At 41.6% G+C, this 27,246-nt stretch overlaps 1 long non-coding RNA gene across 3 annotated transcripts; it reads left to right on the top strand.

Moving 5' to 3' along the window:
* LOC104007603 (uncharacterized) lies at positions 1 to 27,246 on the top strand. 3 transcript variants are annotated; one of them, XR_010159555.1, is made up of 7 exons: positions 1 to 805; positions 6,208 to 6,297; positions 6,417 to 9,184; positions 13,424 to 13,513; positions 15,172 to 15,439; positions 19,022 to 19,104; positions 19,247 to 27,246. It is a non-coding gene; the product is annotated as an uncharacterized LOC104007603 (long non-coding RNA). The 3 variants fall into 3 exon arrangements; XR_001720175.4 differs by having other exon boundaries at positions 18,937 to 19,104; XR_681865.5 differs by lacking the exon at positions 15,172 to 15,439 and having other exon boundaries at positions 18,937 to 19,104.

The following is a 27,246-nucleotide window of genomic DNA, read 5'->3' as shown; positions in this document are numbered from 1 at the left end:
GTCTGAATGGCCAACCATTTTTTTTTTTCTGTATGTGTTTGAGAATAATGTGTTTTGCAATTTTTACATGCAGTATTTTATATAAGCTTATGGTACAGCTTGTTTATTGTATAATTTAAAACTTCCATGTCCTTACTAACTTTTGTCTGTTTATTCTATTGCTAAAAGTGGTATAGTAAATACACTACAATAATGCATTTGTCAATTTATCTTTAGTTATGTCACTTTCTGCTTCATATATTTTGAGACCATGTTATTAGGTACATAAAACATAATAATTATATTTTTTTCTGGCAAACTGAAGCTTATTATAAATGACCCTCTTTGTTGTGAGTAATGCCTTTTGCATTTACAACTGATGGAGACAGGACGCAGCCAAGGGTCCCTGGTGAAACTCCGCCTTCAAGCCTAAAACAGCCTGAAGGATGAAAAACCAGACTTCTGGTGCCTGATGAAGCCTGCCCTTTCCTGACTGATTCTAAATAATGCCTACCTACCAACTGGGAAGGCAGGGTGGAGCCTTCGGAAATTCATGACCTTCGCAGGGGAGAGGAGCTTGGCCTCTCCTATTGCTGTGTGGTGACCTGGGATTCAAACTGTGAGGCGGAAAACCTGCTAGCAGGAGTCTCGCTTTGCTGAGAGTTATTTTTCTTTTCCTTTTTATCCAATAAATTCCGTCTTCTCACGCTTCTATGTGTCTGTGACCCTACTCTTTCCTGGTCGTGTGACAAGAGCCTGGTTTTAGCTGACCTAAGAAGAAAGTTCTGCAACATTTTTGGTGTCCAGACGTGAGGCTTGAGGAAGGGTGAGTACATGCAAATCAAAAAATCTTTTTTTTCCTTTTGCTTCTAAGCCTTTTTGTCCTTGTACCTCTTCTGGGGGTAGAGGAAACTGCGCACCACCCCACCCCAAGGGCTGCAGGTGTGCGCGGGATGGACCAGTGAATGGCGGCTCCCCCGGTCCCTTCCCGGCCAGGGCTGGAGTGTATGGCTCGAGGCTGCCCACCAGCAGGCTGGCCAACACTCCCGCCACTTGTCCATGGAGGCTTCCCCTCCCCTGGCCAAGGGGACCCACTCTGTCCGACAGCAATTAAGTTTCTTTCCCTGGTGGAGGAACCATTTGCATAAGAATAAGAGGTTCTTCCCCAGGCATCTTTTTCTTTTCTTTTTTTCTGAGAGGAGTCTCACTCTGTCGCCCAGGCTGGAGTGCAGTGGCGCGACCTAGACTCACTGCAACCTCCACCTCCCGGGTTCAAGCGATTCTCCTGCCTCAGCCTCCCAAGTAGCTGGGATTGCGCCACCATGCCCTGCTAATTTTTGTATTTTTAGTAGAGACGAGGTTTCACCAGGTTGGCCAGGCTGATCTCGAACTCCTGACCTCAGGTGATCTGCCCGCCTCAGCCTCCCAAAGTGCTGTTATTACAGGCGTGACCCACCGCGACCGGCTGGCATCATTTTTTTCCCTCCACCCTGTCAGCAGTTAACACAGCCCTGCATTTAAGCTGTCTTTTCCTTTTCTCCGCCGGGTCAGGAGTTAACTTTTAAGTGAGGCTATTTTGCTTTTTAGAAGATGTTTTACTAGGCCAGGACCCCAACTGTCACTGTCTATATTCTCTGTAAAGTTTTAATGATGAAAAAGGATTTGTTAGGTTGGCCTTAAATTGCAGCCAATCCAGTGTGCTTTGCCTGGCATTCTGTATGGTCAGCAGCAAACTTTGCTGCGGGCCTCCATCTTGTTTTACCTCCTTGGGAACCTGACCTGTAACCAGGTGACAATGCTTCGTTTAACCTCCCCCATTTTACCATGGCAGCCAGATTCAGTCCTGGCTTAGGGAATGAGTCCTTTCTGGTTTGGTGTCTGTGCGACCCTTGCTATTTGTTGATTCTCTTCCCCTCCCAAACTGCCTTGGATTTTCCTTTCTCTGAGTCTTTAGTAAAGTTTGAAAGTCAGAAATATTGTCTGCTTGGTCTGGTTAAAGTCAGGTAATAGGGGATTTAAAAAGATTTTCTTAAAAAGCACCCAGCTTAATTAAAAGTGGATATCCAAGTCACAGGTATATTTAAAAGGCCTTTATGTTTTTCTTTTCTAGGACCTCATTTTGTTGGGAAAAGGTGTGTGTTTTTTTTTTTGGTCGGCTGAAGTATTTTTCTCCATTTTGCCTTGCCACTTTTAATGGACACATGAGAAGGGAGAGACCTCTGTTTTTCTCCTGGAACCCCAGGAATTAAAGGCAGATAGACCCCTCTCAAAATTTGTTTTTGCTTCCCAGTTATGCCTCTTATGCCTTAAAAGCCGCACATTTTCCTAGCCTAACTCAAAGGTCTTCCCTCCGGAGGCCAATAATCCAATTAGGAGATTGGCAAACGAAAAAATCTTATGGCTGCTGGATTTTCTTCTGCCTGTCTGTGTAGTTATATATGTGTTGTGTGTGCGAGATGTCCATAAAAAATAGCTCGAATTAATTGGCCCAAAGGAATACAAGTGCTAGGATCAAATATTTTTTAAAGGGAAGATAAAAGCTGTGGTACCGTTTAGATCACGACTTTAATCTGAGAAATAAAAACAGCCTTAAAAATTATTGGTAAAATGCAGATGTCATCAAAATGTAAATAGGTAAACTAAATTATGCAGGTCAGATACTAGATTTGCTAAGTGTATTGAGGTTATAAACTGCCTTTTTGGTCTTTAAGAGCTTTTCACCTTGCAATGGCATGATCTCGGCTCACTGCAACCTCCACCTCCCCAGTTTAAGGGATTCTCCTGCCTCAGCCTCCTGAGTAGCTGGGATTACAGGCACCCACCACCATGCCTGGCTAATTTTTGTATTTTTAGTAGAGGCGGGGTTTCACCACGTTGGCCAGGCTGGTCTTGAATTCCGGACCTCAGGTGATCCACCCGCTTAGGCCTCCCAAAGTACTGGGATTACGGACTTCAGATGTTATCTGAGAGAATGCACAAGACAGACGCAGAGGACGCTGAGCAGTGGTTGGGTAGGTGACCCTAGAGATGAATTCCAATGCTAAGCTTAATTAACCAGTCAGCACATTGGGGATTCTAAAGCCTCTATCTCAAATTCTTTTCACATTTGTCACAGTCCTTTTGAGCCAAGAAGTTCACCCTATGGGAGAGAGAGAGAAAAAAAAGAAAAAAAAAGGAAGGAATAAAAAAGAAGCAGAAAGTTCACCCTATAAATACTGGAAGAGGGTAGAGTTTTCTTTTTTTTTAATTAATTTTTATTGAGGTAAAATATACATATATAATTTACCATCTTTACCATTTTTAAGTGTACACTACAGTAGTAATAAATTAGTTTACATTCTTTTTTTCCTTCATTCCTCCTCCCCTTCTCCATCCTGGCCTCTGGGTAACCATGAATCTATCTTCATTAGATCCACTTTTTTAGCTCTCCATATGCACGAGAACATGCAGTATTTGTCTGTGTTTGGCTTATTTCACTTAACATAATGTCTTCCAGTTCCATTCATGTTGCTGCAAATGACAGAACTTCATTTCTTTTCATGACTGAATAATATTCCACTGTGTATATCTACTACATTTTCTTTATCCATTCACCTGTTGATGGGGACTTAGGCTGAGCCCATATTTTGGCTATTGTGAATACTGCTGTAATAAACATGGGAGTGTAGATCCTTCTTTGATTTCTTTTCTTTGGCTATATACTCAGAGTGGAGTTGCTGGATCATATGGTAATTCTATTTTTAGTTTTTGAGGAACAGCCAGACTGTTTCTAATTTACATTCCCACCAACAGTGTATGAGGGATCCACTTTCTCCACATCCTCACCAACATCTGTTGTTACCTGCCTTTTTGATATAAGCCATTGTAATGGGGTGAGATGGTAGTTCATTTTTTTTTTTTTTTTTAGACAGAGTCTCGCTCTGCTGCCTAGGCTGGAGTACAGTGGCACAATCTTGGCTCACTGCAACCTCCATTTCCCAGTTTCAAGCAATTCTTGTGTCTCTGCCTCCCGAGTAGCTGAGATTACAGGTGCGTGTCACCATGCCTGGCTAATTTTTTGTATTTTCAGTAGAGATGGGGTTTTGCCATGTCAGCGAGGCTGGTCTCAAACTCCTGGCCTCAAGTGATCTGCCCATCTCCAGCTCCCAAAGTGCTGGGATTACAGGTGTGAGCCACCATGCCTGGCCTGTAGTTTTGATTTGTGTTTCTTTGATGATTAATGATGTCGAACTTTTTTTATATATCTGTTGGCAATTTTTTTTTTTCTTTTAGACAGGGTCTTACTCTGTCGCTCATGCTGGAGTGCAGTGGTATGATCATAGCTCACTGCAGCCTCAACCTCCTGGGCTCAGGTGATGCTCCTACCTCAGCCTCCTGAGTAGCTGGGACTATAGGCATGTGCCACCATGCTGGGATAATTTTTATTTTTTGAATTTTTGTAGGGACGGGGTTTCACCGTGTTGCCCAGGCTGGTCTTGAACTCATGGGCTCAAGTGATCCACCCATATTGGCCTTCCAAAGTGCTGAGACTATAGGCATGAGCCACTGTGCCCGACCTGTATGTCTCCTTTTGAGAAATGTCTGTTCAGATCTTTTGCCCATTTTGATTTCAATTATTATTATTATTTTGCTGTTGAGTTGTTTGAACTCCTTATATGTTCTAGTTATTAATCCCTTGTTCAGTAAATAGTTAGCAAATATTTTCTCTCATTATGTATGTGGTCTCTTTACTTTGCTGATTGTTTCCTTGGCTGTGCACAAGCTTTTTAGCTTGATGTAATCACAATTGTCTATTTTTGCTTTGGTTGCCTGTGCTTCTGAGGTTTGACCCCCAAAATCTATGCACAGATCAATGTCCTGGAGCATTCCCTCAAGTTTTTTTTTCTAGTAATTTCATAGTTTCAGGTCTTAGATTCAAGTCTTTACATTGCGTTGATTTTTGTGTATGGTGAGAGATAGAGGTTTCATTCCTCTACATATAGTTATCCAGTTTCCTTAGCACCATTTATTGAAAAGACTATCCTTTTCACATTGTATGTTCTTGGTGCCTTTGTTGAAAATGAGCTGGTTTTGCTGGGTGCGGTGGCTCACACTCGTAATCCCAGCACTTTGGGAGGCCTAGGTGGGTGGATCACTTGAGGACAGGAGTTCGAGACCAGCCTGGTCAACATGGTGAAACCCTGTCTCTACTAAAAATGCAAAATCAGCCAGGTGTGCTGGTGTGCACCTGTAGTCCCAGCTACTTGGGAGGCTGAGGTGGCAAAATTGCTTGAACCCAGGAAGCAGAGGTTGCAGTGAGCTGAGATTGTTCCACTGCACTCCAGCCTGCGTGACATAGCAAGACTCTGTCTCAAAAAAAAAAAAAAAAAAAAAAGAAAAGAAAAAAAAGAAAATGAGGTGGTTGTAAATGTGTAGATTTATATCTGGGTTCTCTATTCTGTCTTATTGGTATATGTTTTCATGCCAGTACCACACTGTTTTGGTTACTATAGTTTTGTAGTAAATTCTGAAGTCATGTAGTATTATGTCTCCAGCTTTGTTCTTTTTACTCAGGATTTCTTTGGGTATTCAAGGTCTTTTGTGGTTCCATATAAATTTTAAGATTGCTTTTCTTATGTCTATGAGGAAAGTCATTGATATTTTGAATCCCTTCTCTCATTTTCCCTCCCTCCTTCCTGCCCCTCTCCTTCCTTTCTTCCCTTCTTCCCTTCCTTTCCTCAACTGCTCAAACGTATATCTAGTGAGCACTGCACTTTCAATTTCACTAAGAAAAGCAGCCAAATAGAGCTAGCTAAGGTGGGCAGCAGTGGGTGGTATCTGAGTTTTGGTGGCTGAATCCATGGGTCCCCTATCTTCCTCTACTCCTGCGTTCCTGTCCTTCACCCTTTATTGCTCCACATCTCCATGATTGGTGAAAAATTTCCTTTCCACACAGTTTTCAACAGGCAAATGTGATGGCATCTAATGCAGCTTAATTCCTCTTATGTCCTTGCTTTTCATTTTCTCCTTTCGCTCTTCTTCCTCACTTTCTCTCCTCCAGGATCCTTTTGGCTTGTCTCGAAGTTCCTTCTGATTCCTTTGGGCTGTCAGCTCCGGGGGCCGTGTGAGGGGCAGGGGGAAGATGTGTTTGGGTGCATGCCTGCTAGCTGGCACGAGGAGCATGTTGTGGGGCACACGTATGCATGGAGCCATTGGGAAAAGCTCTCACATCTAGCTGTGTTTCCCTAGACAAGTACAGACAATCACCAGGAACTAAGGAACAAGAAGCATCCAACCCTGCATCTGTGGGTTTCCTGAGGTGACTCTCAATTGTCATAGGTGAGCTTGCTCCCCTCCTGCTCTCCACCCTTACACTGCCAAGAGCAAGAGCGTAGAAAGACATAAGGGATGTGGTGGAGCCAAAAAGCTAAAAGTTTTTTTCTGTCTGATTTGTTCAGGGGTGAAGAGTGAGTGAGGAAACCTTTGGAGCACTTGTTTGCTTCGCAGACATCCTGACCTTCTTTCAACTGTAAAGACTTAGTCAGAGGACGGCGGCTCCCTCAGCCTCATTCTGCAGTTCCAATGACACTTTTTACAAAGGCTCTGTACTTGTCTGATTCTTAAATAGTCCAGTTTTTGAACTTTGCTGCAGTAGTTGTATTCGAAATGGGTTAATTGTCTCATTTTCTTTTTAATGCCTACTCTTTCAAGGCTCAAATCTTGAATAGGTCAAAAAGAGCAAGAGGAAAATGTCAGAGAATGGAGAAAGGCAAATACAGAGAAGCAGTGTGAACATCCACCCGGCGAGGTGACCTGATGGTGCTGCTCCATGTCAGAGACAGTAGTGTCTGGGAAGAGGGAGCCCTTTCCACAGGGTGGAGCGAAAGGCCTGGAGCTGACACCTGGCTCCTGGGCCCACTCGCCCACCACCTCGAGCAACTCCCTTCCTTAACGTCTGCCCGAGTGTTAAGGGCTGAGCACATGACCTCACAGGAGGATGTGAGGGGCAGCAGTAACATGTGTCTAGCACTTTGTCCCTTATAAGTCACTCACAAATACTTATATCCTTATTATGTTCATCCTTTTCTCTTGAGTTTTTCTCTAATTCTTTAGGAAGGAAACACGTAGCCAGGAAGTGGAGAGCCTCTCACATACTTGGGGAGTTTTCATATTTCCCCCATCAGTTCCTTTTCTGGCCTGAGCTCATGCTCCCTAAGATCAGGGCTTGGGCTTTGTTTTAGTCTGTGTTGTTATAAAAGAATATCCAACAGTGTGTAATTTATAAAGAAAAGAGGTTGACTTGGCTCATGGTTCTGCAGGCTGTACAGGAACAAGCTTGGCTCCAGCATCTGCTTGGCTTCTAGGGAGGCCTCAGGAAGCCTTTACTCATGGGGGAAGGCAAAGGGGAGCAGGCATTATGTGAGAGGAAGGAAGAGAGAGGCAGGGGAGGTGCCAGGCCCTTTTAAACAATCAGCTCCCATGGGAAATAACAGAGCCAGAACTCACTCATTAACTTCAGAATGGCACCAAGCCAGTCATAAGGATCCACCCCCATGACCCAGACACCTGCCACCAGGCCACGCCCAGTATCAGGGATCACATTTTAACGTGAGACTCGGAGGGGACAAACATCCAAATCACATCTGGCCCCATAACCTTTGGAGACCTCAGCTCTGGCGCTAGGGTGGTAGGTCCCCTAAGGGTTCGTGCTCTCTGAAGGAATTGGGTTACATTACCTGGGAGAGCTTTCTGGAGGAAGTGAGCTTTGCTTCTCACAGGTTTCTATAAGGAGAAGGATGGGCTGTTGGAAGGGGAGTGAGTGTGTGTCCAAGTGAGGGAAAGTGAGGTTCAGCATCTTGGTGCTCTTGGCTCAGCTTCCCTTTCTATGCCATGCACAGTGCCTCCAGGATGCCAGGGGGTGCCATCCCTGACCTGTTCTGGGGTGGGTGTGCAAGATGCAAAATGGCTAATTTCAGTTCACTGGTAACTCTAACATTTGGATAATAATTGGCCATAGCATTAGCTTTGGTTATACATCTCCAAACATGTTATTACATTATATATATATATATATACACACACACACACGCACACACGTATACATATATACACACATCTATACTGTATTGATATGTTGATATATTGATATTATGAATTATTTTAAAGAGTATTCTACTGATGTGGAGGATAATATGAAATTCAATATTTTCTGGCACTCTTTTTAAATGATGCTTAGGCCATCTGATGAAAACAGAGCTCAGTAAAGATTTCTTATTGATAAATTAACATTACAAATGAAGACTAGTTTCATTGCCATGATCAGTAAATTAAGGGTCATAAATTAACTGTTGAGTTATTTTCTTTGCACTATTAAGCCTTCCGCTCAATCTTTCTACAGTCTTTCTTATTTAGCAAACGGTGTTACTTGATACAAACCTCTGCTGTGATTTTGTTTTTTGAAATTTAATAAGAAAGCTATATAATACAATTCTCGGGGGAAAACAAGCAAGGTAGGTTTTTCACGGTAACCTCCAAGCAGAGAAATGGTTTCAGTGCGCAGGCCAGTGAATTTCCTCCATAGAGTGTGCTGGAAGAAGTCACCTGGAAGTGATCACCAGAGTGATATTCAGTTTGACTCTCATTGGTTTGTATATAATTGATTATATGTAAAAACAAATGCCAGGGTGAGGGTGGGACTAGAGTCCCCCTTTCAGGCTCCTCCCCTTGCATTTCCATCTGGTCTTGCAGCAAGTTAACCACGGTCCTATCTTCAGGTTCAATTACTCCCTTTAAAAAATAGGTTTTAACACCTATGTATCTCTCAACATTATATTGTTTTATTTTGAAAAATTGAATAATAACCACACACCTAGCTTTGGAAGCAAGAGGCTTCATGGCCAGGATCAGATAAATGATCCTCTTAGAGTGGGTGGGACCTCAGCATCCCAGAGCGTGTGGAAGAGTGCCTGCCAGGAAGCCACCAGACAAGGTCCTAAGTACATGCATGGAAACACTGGGCACGATGCTGACTGTGGCATGGGCCAAAAAGTGACATGGGGCAGAACTTCAGTGGGAGGAGGGGTGCTCTGTACGTTCAGCTTCTAAGCCCACTGTGGCCTTCCTCTTAGGGTTTCACAGAGCCAAGCAGAAAAGAAGCACAGGTGACCTTGGCAGGAAGGCATGCATGGGAGAGCAGGTCTGCACTCTGGGACACCAGCCTCAACAGGTCTGTCTCTTGATCACGCTGGTGACAAGCTGTCATCGTGAGATTTCCTCCCCTCCTGGGGATTGCCTTGGCCTCTGTCTCTGTTGAATTGAATCCCCTGTTTCCTCCATTCTAGTGGGGTTTTTTTGTTTGTTTGTTTTGTTTTGTTTTTTTTTAACAAGGACTCTTGCTCTGTCACCAGGCTGGTGTGCAGTGGCGCGATTTCGGCTCACTGCAACCTCCGCCTCCTGGGTTCGAGCGATTCTCCTGCTGCAGCCTCCCTAGTAGCTGGGATTAGAGGCGTGTCCCACCATGCCCAGCTAATTTTTGTATTTTTAGTAGAGATGAGGTTTCACCATGTTGGCCAGGATAGTCTTGAACTGCTGACCTCAGGTGGTCCACCCGCCTCGGTCTTCCAAGTGCTGGGATTACAGGCGTGAGCCACTGGCATCCGGCATTGCAGGTCTTTTTCTCTCTTAGTTTTTTATCTCACCTTGGTGATGAGCATTCTCCTGGAGATATTTGAGAAGTTCCAAAAGAGATACATTTTTTTTTTGAGGTTTTGCAGGTTTGAAAATGTTTCTATGCAACCCCCCATGCTTCACTGATAGTTTGGATATGGATTTCTAGGTTGGAAATCACTTCCCTTCAGTGTTTTGATAGGTTGCTCATTTATCTTCTTCCTTTAGGCTGTTGAGACATTCAAAGCTATTTTAACTCTTCATGCTTTCTATATAAATTGTTCCCCCGACCCCTGCTGGAAGACCGTAGAATTTTCTCCTTGGTCCCAATATTATGAAATTTCCAGAAAATGTTTTTTGTTGTGTGTTTGCTTTACCCATTTTGTTGGACATTTGGTGGGTCCTTTCAGTTGTGGGAAACTTTCTTGAGTTATTTCATCTATAATTTCTTCTAATGCACTATCTATGCTCTCTCTTTCCAGACCTCCTATTTGAATATTGGACCTCCTGATCTAGTTCTTTAGTTTTCTCACTTTTTGTTTTCTTCAATATTCCATCTCTTTGTTCTACTTTCTGGAGAGAACTTCAACTTTACCCTTTAACTTTCTTAAACTTTTTTTTGTGTTTTCATTTTGAGCTTTTACTTCTCAAGTGTTTTTCAAATGCTGTCTATTATTCTCTGTATGTTTCTCTTCATAGTATCCTGTTTTTCTCATGCATGTGATATTTTATACCTCTGATGACATTAACTTTTGGCTGATGCATTTTTTTTTTGCTTAATGTCAATTTTATACAATTGCTTTTCTCTGCTTGTCTTCTTTTCTGCTCTCTATGTTATCAATTTTTCTCATGAACCTGGTAGTTTTTGTTTTGCTGCTCATGATTAAGAGGAATCTGAAAAGCTCACCAGAAATGTTGGTGCACAGCAGTGACTTACTGATTTTGAGTTTATTATAAGGTAATCTGAGTGGGCGATTCACTGATTCACTAGGTCTTTTCTGTTACAAGTCTGTGGAAAAGACTCTATGCATCTTGTGTTCTTAAAAGTTAAAGGTCTGGCTTCTAGCATCCTAGGAGATAGGATGCAGGAATAAAAAGACTGGACATTTAAAATTTAGCTTTTAACACCCCTATAATCATTTAATCTCCTTTTTGTCTCTATAGGACACAACTCCTTTTATTTGCAAGGCATCAGATATTCCTTGTTTAACTTTTACTGTAGAATAAAGCTTTAAACTTTTGGGGTGGGGTTAGATCAGTCACCCAAAGAGCACTGAGTAGGAAAGATATCCCGGGGGCTAAAAGCCTGTCAAGGAACTTTCACCCCGTCTCTATATTTTCCTCCCTTCCCTCTATCCTTCATTCCAGAGGTAACTGGTGCCACCGCTTTCTCATCTTTTAAGGATTCTGACATTTAAATTGGTTTGGATCTCAGCTTTCTCTTCTGGAGGCACTGGATTTAGTTCTCTTGAGCTGCTAATTACTACTTGTCCATCTGTTGCTGCTGTCTCTTATCTTCTCTTCATCATCCAGCACATGTGTCTTTGTGTGTGAATGCAGTTTTAAAGAAGTTTCAGCAGGGAGCAAAATTGTATGCACGTGTTTAATTAACTTATCTTAACACGGAAACTGGCCTGCAGTCTTTACCATATCATTCATTTTATTTATGTCCTATACAGAGCCACAGAATTCAGAGTAGGAAAAAATTAAACATTTTATATACTCTAATGCCCTCATTCTGTAGATGAGTATATTGTCTCCAAGAAGAAAAACAGCATGTCTAAAATGATATGCTTGGTTTGTGTTAGGATCCAGATTTAAGAAGTCAAGCCCAAATCTCTAAATACTACCCAATGTCCAAAGTTGCTAACCTGTCTTAATTTAGTAATTTAGCAGGTCAATTTGAGTTGTAGAGACCAAAATTTTGTCCTATGGGAAATTATGATATTTGCCAGACCACAAAAATTGAGCAAAGTATAGAAGTGCTCCAAAATCAAACAAATAGTGGATGTAATCCAGAAACAAATAATTAGTTTGGATAATGAAAGTATAGGTACATTTTACATTTAAACCAATGAACAAAGAATCAGTGAGCAGGAAAAAGAAATCCTGTGTTTTAAACATGTCAGCAAAAACATAGTATGTGCATGGAATATTCCCATCTGCTCCTTTTGAGTTCTGGATTTCAGACTCTCTTCTCAGCCCTCCAGGGCCTAAGAGTCCCTGTGCTCTCCAAGGCTTCCTCCATTTCTAAGGTGCTGGGAGTTCCTCTATCTGCTCTCTGCTGTCTCCACCCACCTGCCTTTCATTCTATCAACAAAACAAGACAAAACAAAACAAAAGCACCTTAATTGTGATGAGTTTTGCCCCATAACAGCCTTTCTCCATGACTGACTAATTAAAAAAAAAAAACTTTGGTATGATCCTGAGTGCCTGCATGGAACTTGGTGATGAGCATGAGGCGAACAGGATTCCAGTCCTTACCTGTCATGAGTCATGCGACTTGGCCTAGATACTTCCAGGCCTCTCACTTTCCTGATTTGCAAAGTGATCTTTCAAGCTCTAGTGTTTTAGAACCATGAAATTTCCAAATGATTTTAAATAACTATTAGTTATTTAGAACTCATAACCAAAGGAATGCATCTCTAAGTTGGAATTTCAGACTCCACTGTGGAAGGTTATATGTGTTTGGGTTTGGAGCCATGAGAGAGGAACTACTGCACCACGTCATCTAGGTGGCTGTCCATCCTCCAAGGATAGAGAGCATCTAAAAATTTGAGGTTCAAGAGAAAATGGGTGATTTTGTGGCTATAAAAAATCATGAATGAGTAAAAAAGAAGGAAACCCTGCCATTTGAGACAACAGGGATGGGCCTTGTGAGCATCATGCTAAGTGAAATCAGTGAATCAGAGAAAGACAAGTGCTGCCTGACCCTACTCACAGATGGAACGTAAAAAACAAACTCATGGAAACAGACAGTAGAACAGAGATTGCAGGGCTGGGGAGCAGGAAAACGGGAGATGCTGGCCAAAGGGCACAAACCTTCAGTTACAAGGTGAATAGCTCTGGAGAGCTGATGTACAGCCTGGTGACTATTGTTAACAATAGTGTATTGTGTACTTGAAATTTGCTAAGAAAATAGATCTTAAATGTTCTTACCAAAAACGGAACAGAACAGCCTAACAGTGTGAGGTATGGACATGTTAACTAACGTGATTGTGGTAATCACAATGTGTACCTCTATCAAATTATCACATTTTATACCTTAAATATATATAATTTTATATGTCAATTATACATCAAAGCTGAAAAGAAAGAAAAAATGAGACACAATTTTAATCTTTATATACTGGGGAAAGATGTTTATTTTATAGACATACACCTGATTATTTAAAATTAAGTTAAGTCTTCACTCATGTTTCTTTTGAATTAATAATCTAAAAATGTAAATGGAAAATAAATTATGGTTGAATTGTATCTTCCAAAGGGAAAATGACATTTAAACTGTCATAACCCTGATAAGCAAATATTTAACTTTCCAACCAATAGATGATAAATCAGCTATTTATTTAACAGACTTTTATGGTCACGGCTTGGGATTTTATAGCCATTTGGTTTTGAATTAGGCTGACTGTACATTGTACTAAGAAAGAATCACATAATTAAAAAAATAAAATTTATGGGGTTGATAGGTCTCACATCTGAGTTATAATTATTATCCTTCTGCTTAGTTGTCTTGTTTTCATGTGGAGAGGGTGACTGGGAGTTTTATTTAGGCTTTGCTTTTTTCTACTTTTAGAATACGAGTTTTGAATTTTTGAATTGCTGTTAAAACTTTCATCATGAACACTGAAGTGGGTGAAAAGAGACTTTTGCAGTCATTTTTTTGGTAAGCCTATTACCTGATCTGCTCTGAGTAATTAGCTTCCTTGCTCACCGAGCCATCTTCTATTTCTGCTTCTCACAGTCTCAAGTCCTCTCTCCCGAGGACATGTGCCTCCTGAGCTGCAAAGCATGGTATGGGTGTTGTCCAGGGTGGGGGTTTTCAAAAATGGGGAGACCCCCAACCAGAAATATTCAGATTTCGGCTTTCAGCAGGATGACAAGAAGGACTGGGATGCACTTTGTAGATACTTGTTAAACTTCAACGAAGAATTTGAAGATTTTTATAAATCATGGGTTTTAGGTCAATAGCATCTAGTTAGCACTGAGGTAGGTACCTGGCAAAGGCCTTATTCCTCCATGTCTGATTCACACTGTTGGACATATTCTCTTTTCTTTTCTTTCGTTTTGAGATAGGGCCTTACTCCATTGCCCGGGCTGGAGTGCTGTGGCAGACACAGCTCACTGTAGCCTCAACCTCCTGGGCTCAAGTGATCCTCCCATCTCAGCCTTCTGAGTAGCTGGGACCACGGGCATGCACTACCATGCCTGGCTACTTTTTGTATTTTTTTTTTTAGAGATGGGGTCTTACTGTGTTGCCCAGGTTGGTCTCAAACTCCAGGACTCAAGCAATCCTCCTGCCTCAGTCTCCCAAACTGCTTGGACTACAGGTGTGAGCCACCACAACCAGCCTCATTGGATATATTCTTTTGTAGCTAATTTTTGTGTTTTTAGTAGAGGTGGGATTTTGTCATCTTGGCCAGACTGGTCTGGAACTCCTGACCTCAGGTGATCTGCCCACTTCAGCCTCTCAAAGTGCAGCGATTACAGGCGTGAGTCACCGCTCCCGGCCAATTTAATTTCAAGAAGACAAAATACAAAATGGAAAAATAAATTTGAGACAAGCACTTACATAATGAAATAATTATTTATTTGGGGAGTTATAATGGAAACTATTTTGATATGCACCCGGGTTTTTTTGCATGGTTCACACACAAAAATTCTTTATATTTTTTCAGTCTTTGATGATTTCTAATAAAATGAGAAGAGTTTGTTATTGAACTTCACTTTGCTTTTCTTCTTTAATTGGCTGCAGAAATGCCAGTTCCCAAGGAGAAAGCATTTGCCAGTTTCTCTTCAGTGTTTTAATTTTCCAGTTATAAGCCATAGCTGCCAGATATTTTTCTCCTGTGAATATCAATAATGTATGTTTAACTAGATTTACATTTTGTTTCTTTTTTATTATTGACATTTTTCATAATTAGATGATTGTGGATTTAACAATAGGAAAAAAAAGGCAAACTGTCTTTAGTGTTAACGTCAATCCCTGCCTCAGAACAGGAGTGCTTCAGAACAGGAGTGCTTCAGAGTAGGGGCATTATTCCACTCAGCACATGCGCATCCACTCAGCATCATATATGCACCAAAGAAGATGCACTGCATGAGGCAATCCCCTTAGCGCATATCCTTTCAGATAGATGAGACAAATACACATAACTGCAAATGAGAAAGATACAAAGTGTTAAGGAAACGTGGCAGAAAGCTTTCTGCAGGTCCACAGTTGGATTACATTTTCCATGGGGGGCTATTTCCCAGAATGTGTGCCACTTCCATGACTGCTATACAAACCCTCCATGAATGTCCTTTGCTGTCCTTTTCTGCCAGCTGGCTGCAGATGACAGTGACACCCTGGGAGTTGAGAAATGCTTGTAAGATGGAAGGAGGCTGTGTCCCTGAATGATCACCTGGAAGAGAGCCACCTTAGCCAATGAAACTCCTGCTATGAATGTTTGCTGAGCAAGAAATATACTTACTGCTTTATATGCCTTTGAAGCTATAGGTTCATATTGTTACCACAATTTAAAGTGCTATAATAAAAAGAGTTCAGGAAGCAGGCACATGGAAGCAATAAGAGCAACAAACATTTACACAGGTATTGTTTAAGTGCTTTTGTTTAACAATCACTATAGCTATTAGTAGCCTCATTGTAATAATGAGTAAAGCTTAGAGATTAAGAAGTATTTCTTATAACACAGTTATTTGAGAAGACTGCCCAGCTGAAAACTTGGCCTATCTAATTATAAAGAAGAGCCAATGCATGTTCCTAAAATACTAGGGTGATATGATTAGAATAAGCTGGCTTATCACCACAGATCCACTTAAGGGCAAGTTACAAATAAGTCGATGTTTACAAAATCTTGAGAGTCCACTGAGGCATATTACCATATGTTTGCCAGGAAACTCTTTTTAATTGTATAGGTAATATTCACATTATAGAAACATTTTTTAATAAATAGAAAAAATCTTTGTCATCAACTCACAATCTTAATATAATCCTTGTTTGTATTTTGATATACTTCTTTCTATACTATTTTTCTTTTTCTTTTCTTTTCTTTTTTTTTTTTTGAGGTTGAGTCTCACTCTATTGCCCAGGTTGGAATGCAGTGGCCTGATCTCGGCTCACTGCAACCTCCATCTCCCGCGTTCGGTGGATTCTCATGCCTCAGCCTCTGGAGTAGCTGGGATTACAGGTGCCTGCCACCACACCCAGCTAATTTTTGTATTTTTAGTAGAGATGGGGTTTCACCATGTTGGCCATGCTGGTCTCAAACTCCTGACCTCAAATGATCTGCCTGCCTCGGCCTCCCAAAGTGCTGGGATTACAGGCATGAGCCACCGTGCCTGTCCCATACTATTTTCTATACATGTTTTTAACTAGGCTATAATCTTATTGTATGTACAATTCTGAATTTTGCTCTTTTCACCTGAGTATATCACAATCATTTTCCATGTTATTAAAAAGTTTTCAAATGTTTTCAGTATAAAAAATAATATGTGCCAATTAAATAAAATTGGATGAGGAAAAAAGTAGGGAAATTTTCTCTCTTGCATCCATCACTCAAGAAGCAACGAGAATGTTCTGCTATTTCACTCAATATTTTGTCATAACAATCTTCTAATGCTTTACATAATTTTAAAAAGCTAACTTTTATTAGTAATTGTAAACCAAATACAAATTCTATGCACATAGCTGAAGAACACAGAAAAGCACAAAGGCAAAATAAAATACTTTATAATCTTACTACTTTAAGATAAACATTTACAGTATTCTATTAACATATATGTATATGTGCATACATTTTAAAAGATAGTGTATCATATATATTGTTTTGTAGCTTTTTTTAAAAAAAAATTCAGTATTCTATCTGTAACGGTTAATTTCATGTGTAACTTGGCTAGGCTATAGTGCCCAGTTGTTTGGTCAAACACTAAACGTTGCTGTGAAGGTACCTTTTAGAAGTAACACTTAGAATCAGTTGACATTAGGTAAAAGAGGTTACCTTTGATGATGTGGGTGTACCTTGTCCGATTAGTTGAAAGCCTAAAGAACAAATGCTGAGGTTTCCTGCCTGAGTTTCCAGCCTACCATCTGGTATTACAAATTTTTAACTTAAGATTGCAACATCAATCTTTGCCTGAGTTTCTAGCCTCCTGGCCTGTTCTACAAATTTTGAACTTGCCAACTCTTACAATCCCATGAGCCAATTCCTTAAAATAAATCTCTCTGTATTTATATATGCTTTAGAGAGCCACAGAATGATGTTACAATATCGTTAACATTTTCTACCTCAGTATTCTTTTACAAGATTTTAATGGCTTCCTAATGATTAATTAAATGGTAATCATATTAATAAGATCATAGTATTCAATTGAATGATGTTCCATAGTTTACATATCCATTCCTCTACTGTTAACACCTCTAACAATTTTTTTATTGTGGTAGAATACATATTAACAAAAAATTTGCCATTAAGTGTACAATTCAGAGGCATTATTTACATTCATTATATGGTGTAGCCATAATCATGATCTATTTCCAGAACTTTTGCATCACCCTAAACAGAAACTGTAACCACCAGATCATATACCATAGTTGTTTTAAGTTGTTAAGTTTTGTAATATTCATTATTCCAAATAGCCATAGATAACTGATACCAAAGTTAGTACCATGAGTAGGGTGCTACTGAAGAAAATGTAAAGCAAGTGTCATTGTTTTTAGGACTGGATAGTGAGTGATGCTAGAAAAGTGATGAGGTGGCAATTAGGACTGTTGGTGTGATAAAATAACTTTTTTTTTTTTTTTTTTGAGACAGAGTCTTACTCTGTCACCCAGGCTGGAGTGCAGTGGCACAATCTCGGCTCACTGCAAGCTCTGCCTCCCAGGTTCATGTCATTCTCCTGCCTCAGCCTCCCGATAGCTGGGACTACAGGCATCCGCCACCACACCCAGCTAATTTTTTGTATTTTTAGTAGAGATGGGGTTTTACCATGTTAGCCAGGATGGTCTCGATCTCCTAAACTCATGATGTGCCTGCTTCAGCCTCCCAAAGTGCTGGGATTACAGGCGTGAGCCACCACGCATGGCTGAGAAAATAACTTTTTGAGGCTGGAAAAGGGTGACCTGTGTTATGTAGTGTGGGAATAACTGGCAAATATGTCACCTGCAGTAACTGGAAGATAGGAAATGCCATGTTCCTAATGAATTCCTGTGTCTGGCTAAGGAGATCTCTAGACAAAATGTTGAAAAGGCCAGTTGGGCAGTTCTGTGTAGGTATGACAACATGCACAATACTATAAAGAAGCTATAGAGAGAACTGTTTGATTTGTAAACAAAATTTTGAGAAAATAAAGAAGAGATAGTACTTGCTGGGTTGAAAATAAAACTGTTTCTCATTTACCACATTTTCAGTCTCTCCAACTGACAAAAGGTTCTTAAAAGTAAGAAATAGCCTCAGGGTAAAGAAACATAAAATCAAAGTTGTGGCTAGGGGACTTCTGATACCTCAGAAAGATTTAATGTCATGCCAGACCCTCTTAGAAGACAAAAGGGCTTCTAAAACTCTTAAGAGTGTCTTCCCAAAGCAATCCAACAGACCAAAATTTGAAAGAAGTCTGTCTCAAAAATAAGTATGGTTATGAAATTTGGGGCATAGAGTGAATCCCACAAAGTTGTAAGAGAGTCATATGAATGAAAGCATGGCCCAATTGGACTAAAAAGGCAAAAACATTTGAAAAGAAGCTTCCAGAACCCCAAATTTTATGTAACGAGAGTAGTCTAAGAAAGCTACTTAGCTACAGACATGGTCCATTTCCTGTTGAAAGATGTCTCAGAAGGTGGAGCTAAGCATAGAGAACAACGGATTAAAGAATGACTTCCATGGAGCAGAATGAGGCTCAAATCTGTGTTCCTACAGAATGGGAGACCCCAACGACAGCTGATGACTGGGTTTGGAATTACTGTAGAGCAGTGTGGTTGCTATGTAACTCCTTATTCTGCGCCTTTGGAATGGGAGTGTCTGTTGGGAATTTCCTGCCCTGTGTCTTCTGTTTAACTTGTGTTTGTGAGAGGTAGATAACTTGGCTATTCAGTTCTCAGGTCCCTGGACCATGAAGGGCCACATACAAGGAGCTACCCCAGGAGGCCTCTCATTTGCATTTGTCCCCGCTACTGCAGGACAGAGATCATGGAAGTTGGGCCCGACTGGATGAGATTTGGGGTTCTTTGGAAGTGGCGAATGTGTTTGCCCTGGGGAAGAGGTGAGTATGTTCACAGGACAGTTGTGAGTTATTGTGGTCAGAGGGTAACCTGGGTCAGATGGGTTACAAAGATGGGTGCAAAACCTCTCTGTTCTTCATGCATGCCTCTCCAAAATATGACTTTGCCATTTCTTTCATGAAGAGGTGATGTCTAGGAGACCTCTTCACTCAGGGCAAGCTCTATGACCTGCTTTGACTCCAGAATGTGGTAGAAGTGGCATCACATAAATTGCAGAGCCTAGGCTTCAAGAGACCTTGCAACTTGCCTCTCACTGTCTTGAAGTGCTCCCATCAGAGCATTTTGTAAGGAGCAGGTGGAGCATGTGGACAAGCCATCCCCACCAGCCCCTGAGACATGTGAGAGAGGCCAGAACAGGCCATCCGGACCCCACTGTGCTGGTGGATGAGACAGCAGAAGGAATATCAACCTACCAACAGAATCCTGAGAAATGCTCACTCTTACTTCAAGCTGCTGCATTTTGATGTTATGAAACCATAAATAACTTATGAAGTCATCTTTGCTGACTTAAAGTTTTCCATAACTTTATTATAACATATCAAAATTATGAAAAATGTGAAAAGTAGAAAACTGATGAATTTTGCTTCTTCATATGGTCTTTAAGAATCTCAAAGGCACTGAAGTTTTTTATCTTTTCTGTCTTAGAATAAAAAACCTTGAATGAAAATCTGCTTCTTGGAAAAGCAGCAAGGTTTATGCAGAGGCAATCTGGTATTTGTGTGCACTGGCAGCTGATCATACCCAGCATGTACGCACTCTCAGGGCAGAGTCTGATGCCCCACATAATGGGGCACGGTAAGGACTCCCATGTCCTTGAGATAAAATGATAAGGAAAATACACACTGCTATTAGAATAACAGGCCCAGCTTCTGCACATTTTAATTCCCAAAGTTTTCATGAAAGACAATGATTTTTTGGTACCATGTTTAACTCTACAAGAATCAGTAGTGAAAACTAAAAATGATACTTTGTGAAAGTTCATTAATTTTGTTTTCAGCCAGTGGTGGCCTTGGTCAGATAGAATCAAATCTATGATACTTTTTATCAGAAATGCTTGTACTGTGTACAAACCCCAAGTGAGGGCTTTCAAAGATTGAATTTGATTATTTTCTGTATGGTGCAGATGAAAAATTACTACACAGGAGAAGGTGGGTTGGAGGTGCTCACGAGTAACCAGGAAACAGTCTGAAGTTTTTCTGATACTTCTTCTTGGTCCAACCAAATGTGAGATATAAACACAAACATGGGATTCCGTTCTTATGTTTTGGTTGTTTCAGTCTTTACAGATGTATCGAAAGGCTGTCCAAAGATGTCTGACTTCTGTAGTGTGCCTTCGTAGCACTAGAGGGTTCTGTAGCTGTGAAACTGAAGGCATTGGCAAGAAGCCCTCCATCTTCAAACCACTTTCTGCTAAGGTGTGGCTCTATAAAACCACTATGAGCTGGGCTTCACTGAGACTGAGTTGTTTCAGTAGGATCTTCCGGAAAAACACGTTCCCTCCTTTACCTGGGTTGTCATTCTGAGAACAATCACACCTCCAATTTTGGCTTACTAAGCAATAGTGTTTTAATGATTTTAAGCCAGGATTTGCTCCTCCTTTCCTCAGTATGAGACCTTAACCACTGGAGGAACCAAGAATTCATGCTGGTTGGGTTCTGATTCCACTTTAACTTACTGTATAGCCTCATCCCTTGTTTTTCTGGAGATTCTTTCTGCTTCACTGTTTTATATTTACATTAAAATCAAATGAGGCCATGTTTCTGAAATCACATTGTCCCTACATGGTCATCACAATGAGTCTGTAATGTGACTGAAAGACAGCCATGGATACAGTTAGAGGATATCAGGCAATTGAATGCTCATCAAGCATTCAATTCAGGGCAAATGGCATAAGGTATGCAGGTGGCCTCTTCTGATATCTGTGTCTTAATCCTTTCTTTAGCCTCTGTTTTCTGGACCAAGGCTAAGATATTTTCTGGGCACAGTGGCTCATGCCTATAATCCCAGCACTCTGGGAGGCCAAGGTGGGAGGATTTCTTCAGCCCAGGAGTTCGAGACCAGCCTGGGGAACATAGGAGACCTCATTCCTACAAATAATAAAATAAATTAGCCAGCTCTGGTGGCGTGTGCTTATTGGTCTCAGCTACTTGGGAGGCTGAGGTGGGAGGACTGCTTGAGCCCAGAAGATCGCAGCTGCATTGAGCCATGATTGTGCCACTGAACCCTAGCCTGAGTAACAGAGCAAGGCCTTATCTCAAAAAAAAAAAAAATTCTGAGCCTTCTAATTTTTTTTTCTTTAATTAACTTTCTGTAAGCCCAGCAAGTAAATAAAACACTTATTTTATGAAGCATCTAGTTGCTTTTAGGGGAAGGGACATCCTCTGCATAGTATCTAGGCCAGCTCACTTTCTTCTCCTTACTCTTGATTTACTCTCTGCCATTGAATCTTCTGTGCCAATGTTGGATTAATGTTTCCGGGCCCTACTTTCATCATGCTCCTCTGTATTATCACCTGTTTTGGTTTACAGCAATGATTTTTAAGGTAAGGCATGGTGTGTCCATCATAGTCACATGGGAACTTTTTCAAGCCATATTAACAATGTCCCCCATCCATCATTCTGCCCCTGGAACAGTGTGTGCACTTGGGACCTTCATGTAAATCTACTTTGTTGAAACCCACTGATCAGCATGGTGTATTTCATAACTCTTTGACTTACATTCAAGAAATTCCGTAACCTGAACTCCATTTACTCTTTTTTTCATTCATTCAAATTAAGAATATTGCCGGAACATGAATTATCTGCTAGACGTTTTTCTAGGTGCAGGAGGAGTAAGGATGAACATAACTAGCCATAACTATAGCTATCAATTGTGGAGTGTCTGTTATGTGCCAGGCACTTTTAAGTGACCTACTCGATTTGCTTGCATGACAAACTGTGAGGAAAAGCCCAATATTATCACCTATTAACAGATGAGGAAACTGAGGCACAAACAGCATGAATAGTTTGTTCCAGATTGCACCATAAGAGGCACAGCCAGCTTTCCTACCAAAGCAGCCCTGGCCCAGAGTCCGTACTCCCTCCTCCCCTGCCTCTGCCTGGTGGATAAGGTCACCCTGGCCTTGTGGAACTTATGCTCTAGTGGGGACAAATAGTTATAGAGAATGACCGATGTTACTAAGAAAATAAAAGCTGGTAAGAAAACAGAAGAACTGAGGAGGTGACTGAAGTGAGCATTTATAATTTTATGTTATATCCATTGTAAAATATAAGTTTAGCTTTCTCATACCAGAAGCAGGGCTCAGTCCACCCTTGACTCAGTTTCCAATACTGTTCCCCATCAGAATGGCTCTTGCTGGTGGCCAGAAGTAAAACTTAGAAATATCTCTCTCAGAGACACCTAAGCAGGCTGGGCTCCCCGGTTTCCTGTTGCTTCCTTTAAAGAAGCTCTTCAGACATCTGCACAAGAACTCAAAGTGACCACCTCTCAGCCCAGCATGACCTCCTAGAACTAATGCCTGCTTGCTTTCAACCTACCAATTAAAGCTCCCCAGGAAACCTGTTTAGATAACACCCTGGACCCAAGAAAGGTGCTGGGCCATGGGTTTCTTCTCTCTCTCCCTATCTGTGCTCCCTGACCCCCTGTGTGTGTGTGGTCTCTAGGCTTGCCTTCTATCCCTGAGGGTCTGTAAATACTAAAAACACTTAAACTTTCATATTGTAGTTGTGTCTTTGAAGCCAGGTCCCCATCCCGTACCTTGAGGGCAAGGCCTCCTGGAAGGGACCCATGTAGGTGGATCCCCTGCTGTCCAGGCCTCTTAGCTGCTGGGGTAGTGACCAGTTAAGTGGATAGAGTTTCATTCAAAACAATAATCATTCAACTGTATCTCACATCAAACCTCTGCTCTAGTTTATGTATCTACTTTATGTTCTTAGAAGACTGTGCAAACACATTGTCTTTTTTGAGTACCTGTCTTGTCCTAGGCACTCTGCTTGGTACGGGGAGAGATGAATCTTCTGTCTTCAGGGGCTTCCACTCCAGCAGGGGGAACATGACTAATAGTGACTGCCTGCTGCTGTAGGTAATAAGTGGCTCCCACTAGGCCCTCCATTTGGTGGCCCCCTGTCCCTCTCACTGGTGGAAGCCTACCTGTCCTCTAAGGACCAGCTCACTAATGTCCTAGATCCTCACGGACCAGATTGCTTTTCTCAGAACTGAAGAGCACTTACTAATGGCCCCTCTTGTCATATGCCATCCCAGGATTCGAATTTTTTTTTTTTTTTCTGTCTTGTGGCCCAAATAAATGCTGAACTCCTCGAGGGCTGGGAGTGTATCTAGCAGTTTCCTTATACTGGACTAATCAGATGCTGACTAGGTAGCAGTGAGAAAAATCTAGAAATTCCCTTTTAGCCACATCGACTTACACGAGGGGATATGTGTAAGGTACTATAGCTCTTCAAACAAGAGGTGGTCTCGTTTGAAGGGTGGATTGATGTGGGTGTTCAAATGATGTCACAAGTGGCCGGTTTCTCTGTCTCCATTTCTTTTTTTTTTTGGCTCCATTTCCAAATTTCCCAGATAGCACAGCAAGTTGGCCCCAGCAGCTCTAGACACTCCATCTTCTCAGGGCATAGCCAACACAATAAAATATTTCAAGTTCCTGAAAGATAGCTGAAATAAGCCCTAGAAGTTTCTGGATTGGGAGTAGAGCCAAACCTGCCAGCTCACATAGATGAGGGCAGGGAATAGGGTGTCTCACGATCACAGTGTCCTGCCTTCTGATTTGCCTGGGACTGTCCTGTTTTGGCACCAAAAATATCTGCATCCTAGGAAACCCTCGGGTCCTGGGCAAATTCAGACAGTGACTTGCCCTATCAGAAGCAAAGCAAGGTTGCCATTACCTGAGGTGGGCAAATTCAGACAGTGACTTGCCCTATCAGAAGCAAAGCAAGGTTGCCATTACCTGAGGTGGGCAAATTCAGACAGTGACTTGCCCTATCAGAAGCAAAGCAAGGTTGCCATTACCTGAGGTGGGCAAATGGAGGCTGGGTGGCCAGTGAGTGACCAATACCCCCAGCATTGAAGAGAGTGGAGCAGCCCTTCAAGAAGTTCCAACCTCTGCCCAGGACTGGTTTTACCAACTTCACTAGGCTTAGAATCGTAGGAAGTCTATTTGGGACTTGCGAGTCTCACGTATTCCTGCCTAAATGTTTATGGATACCTGTTTAGAGCTGAAATCTTTTCAGCTCCCATAATATGAGGGAATTAGGTCTCAAAGAAGATCATGTATTTTGATCAGACCTTATAGCTGAGCAGTGGAAAGAAAAAAAATCAGTGTGAGATCTCCCAGGGTTCCACAGGAGTGGCTTCCTTAGTCCAACTGGCAGCCTATCCTGGAATATTGCCTGGGAGAGAGGTTAGTTGCTTTTCCTGGTGCTAGGAACTGAATGGTTTTACATATTGATCAATGAAAATACTTATTTGGCCTAGAATAGATGCAAAAATACTGCTAATTACTAACAGTATCTCTTCTTTGCTGCGTGCCAGACACTCCACTGGGCATTATGCAGTTAATATGTACCATGCATTTCCCGTGGTTAGCAATGATGTCAGGCATAGAAAAGACATGAAATTATGATGTCAAATGAATAAACTGGAAAAAGGAATTTCTTGAATTTTCTCCAGCTGTCCTAAGAATGTATCTATACTTTGATCCTGGCCTACCTTTTCAGCATCTAAACTTTTTTCCCCCAAGCTTCTAGATATTCAAAGTTAAGTATTAAATAAAATCAGTAAATATATACAAGCTTGTTTGGCCATTCTGAATAAGGTTATATTTCCACCACACAATCTCCAAATTCTCTAGCAGAAGGGATCAGTATGTTATAGATACCCCCTTTCCTTCCCTCCCTGGCAAGCCACCACATCTGTTATGGGTACTCAATGCAGTGGCTGCACCTGGGCCTCACTCATTAAGCAGTTGTTGATTGAGTGACTGAATTGAATGCCTGATGAGCTCGCAAGTAAGATTCAGACTGTGCCTGCGAACTAATAGGATCCCTCTGCTTTTTATTCACTACTGCTGAGGTAGATCTCAGGCCAGCCTGAAGTTTAGGTCTACTGAGAAATAATAAGCCTCAAAAATCGAGCTTTGCTTCACCCAGTCTCCCAGTAAACACTAAGAATTGTTCACATTATTTACACATCCTAGACTGCCTGTCTTATGGACCAAATGTTTGTGTTCTCCCCCCAATTTATACATTGGAATCCTAACCCTCAATGTAATAGCATTAGGTGCTGGGGTCTTTGGGAGGTGATTGGCTAATGGACCTGGAGCCCTCATGATGGGATGAGTCCCCTTATCAGAAGAGACCTGAGAAGGCTTTCTTCCTCTCCCTCTGCTCTTCATGATGTGAAGACACAAGAAGACAGCCATCTGTGGGCCAGGAAGAGGTCCTCACTGGAACCCAACCATGCTGGCACCCCAATCTTGAATTTCTAGCTTCAAGAACTTGGGAAATAAATGTAAGCCAGCCAGCTTATGGATTTGTTACAGCAGCCTAAGCTAAGTCAGAGTCTCTAGAACAGCTGGTCTGGGGCAGCAGTGAAGGGAGGTGGGTGGGCATATGACCCTGCCCTGCACATGAATGGCAAAGGCAACTGGAGAGCCTCTCCCTTTTGGTGAGATCCCCAGTCCACAAGGGCATGTTCATCCATAGCTTTACTTCCCAAAGCAAATTCTGGTTCCTGGGGCCTGTGCCTCCATAGATGGCATGATCTGCAGCCTCCTATGGTAATTTACCCTCTTCCTAAATTTCTGAGTCTTCACATTTAAGCAATCCTAGTTAGATATCCTCTACCTGTATCCATGGCTGTCTTTCAGTCACATTACAGACTCATTGTGATGACCATGTAGGGACAATGTGATTTCAGAAACATGGCCTCATTTGATTTTAATGTAAATATAAATCAGTGAAGCAGAAAAAGAGAATCTCCAGAAAAACAAGGGATGAGGCTGTACAGCAAGTTAAAGTGGAATCAGAACCCAACTGTAGTCCAATATTTGTTTCAATCCTGCTCTTTTCTACCATATCACCCAGTTTCCAAATCGTTCAGCAAATTGCCATGGTCAATGGGATTAACCTTTCCCTTTTATTCTCAGGAAATCTCCCTTGTCCATTTTGCAAGACTGTGTGATTCTTTCTACTGTTACAAGGAATAAAAGTCTTCCTAAAAAGGTCTTTGGTGCCTTTATTATTTTACGGATCATTTCTGAGGGAATTATTGAACTTCATTATGTAACCACCCCTTGGGTTCACCTTGCCCACTGCCTAGACAGAGCCAATTTATCCAGACAGGAGAATTGCAATGGAGAAAGAGTAATTCATGCAGAACTGGCTGTGTGGGAGACTGGAGTTTTATTATTACTCAAATCAGTCTCCCCAAGCATTCAGGGATCAGAGTTTTTGAACATAATTTGGTGGGTAGGGGCTTGGAAAGTGGGGAGTAATGATTTGTCAGTTTGGGTATGTAATCATAGGTGGTCGAAGTGAGTTTCTCTTGCTGTCTTCCATTCCTGGGTGGGATGGCAGAACTAGTTGAGCCAGATTACTGGTCTGGGCGGTGTCAGCTGATCTAACAAGTGCAGGGTCTGCAAAATATCTCAAGCGCTGATCTTAGGTTTTACAATAGTGATGTTATACCCAGGAGCAATTTGGGGCGGTTCAGACTCTTGGAGCCATATGCTGCATGACCCTGAATCTGTAATTTCTAATCTTGTAGCTAATTTGTTAGTCCTGCAGAGGCAGACTGGCCCCTAGGCAAGAAGGGGGTCTTTTCAGGAAAGGGCTGTTATCAATTTTGTTTCAGAGTCAAACCATGAACTGAATTCCTTCCCAAAGTTAGTTCAGCCTATGCCCAGGAATGAACAAGGACAGCTTAAAGGTTAGAAGCAAGATGGAGTCAGTTAGGTCTGATTTCTTTCACTGTCATGATTTCTTCAGTTATAATTTTGCAAAGGTGGTTTCACTTAGTTTCAGAGATGGTTGGGGCTGCTTCAGCATGGGATGCATGAAAGGTGCTCAGCTGTGGGTTGGAGCAGGGGCCTCCACTGTTCTGCTCTT

Source organism: Pan troglodytes, chromosome 7, assembly GCF_028858775.2.
Source record: "Pan troglodytes isolate AG18354 chromosome 7, NHGRI_mPanTro3-v2.0_pri, whole genome shotgun sequence".
In the NCBI taxonomy this organism is placed as follows: domain Eukaryota; kingdom Metazoa; phylum Chordata; class Mammalia; order Primates; family Hominidae; genus Pan; species Pan troglodytes.
Note: the sequence above shows the minus strand (reverse complement) of the source record. Positions and strands in the feature narration are given on the sequence as shown.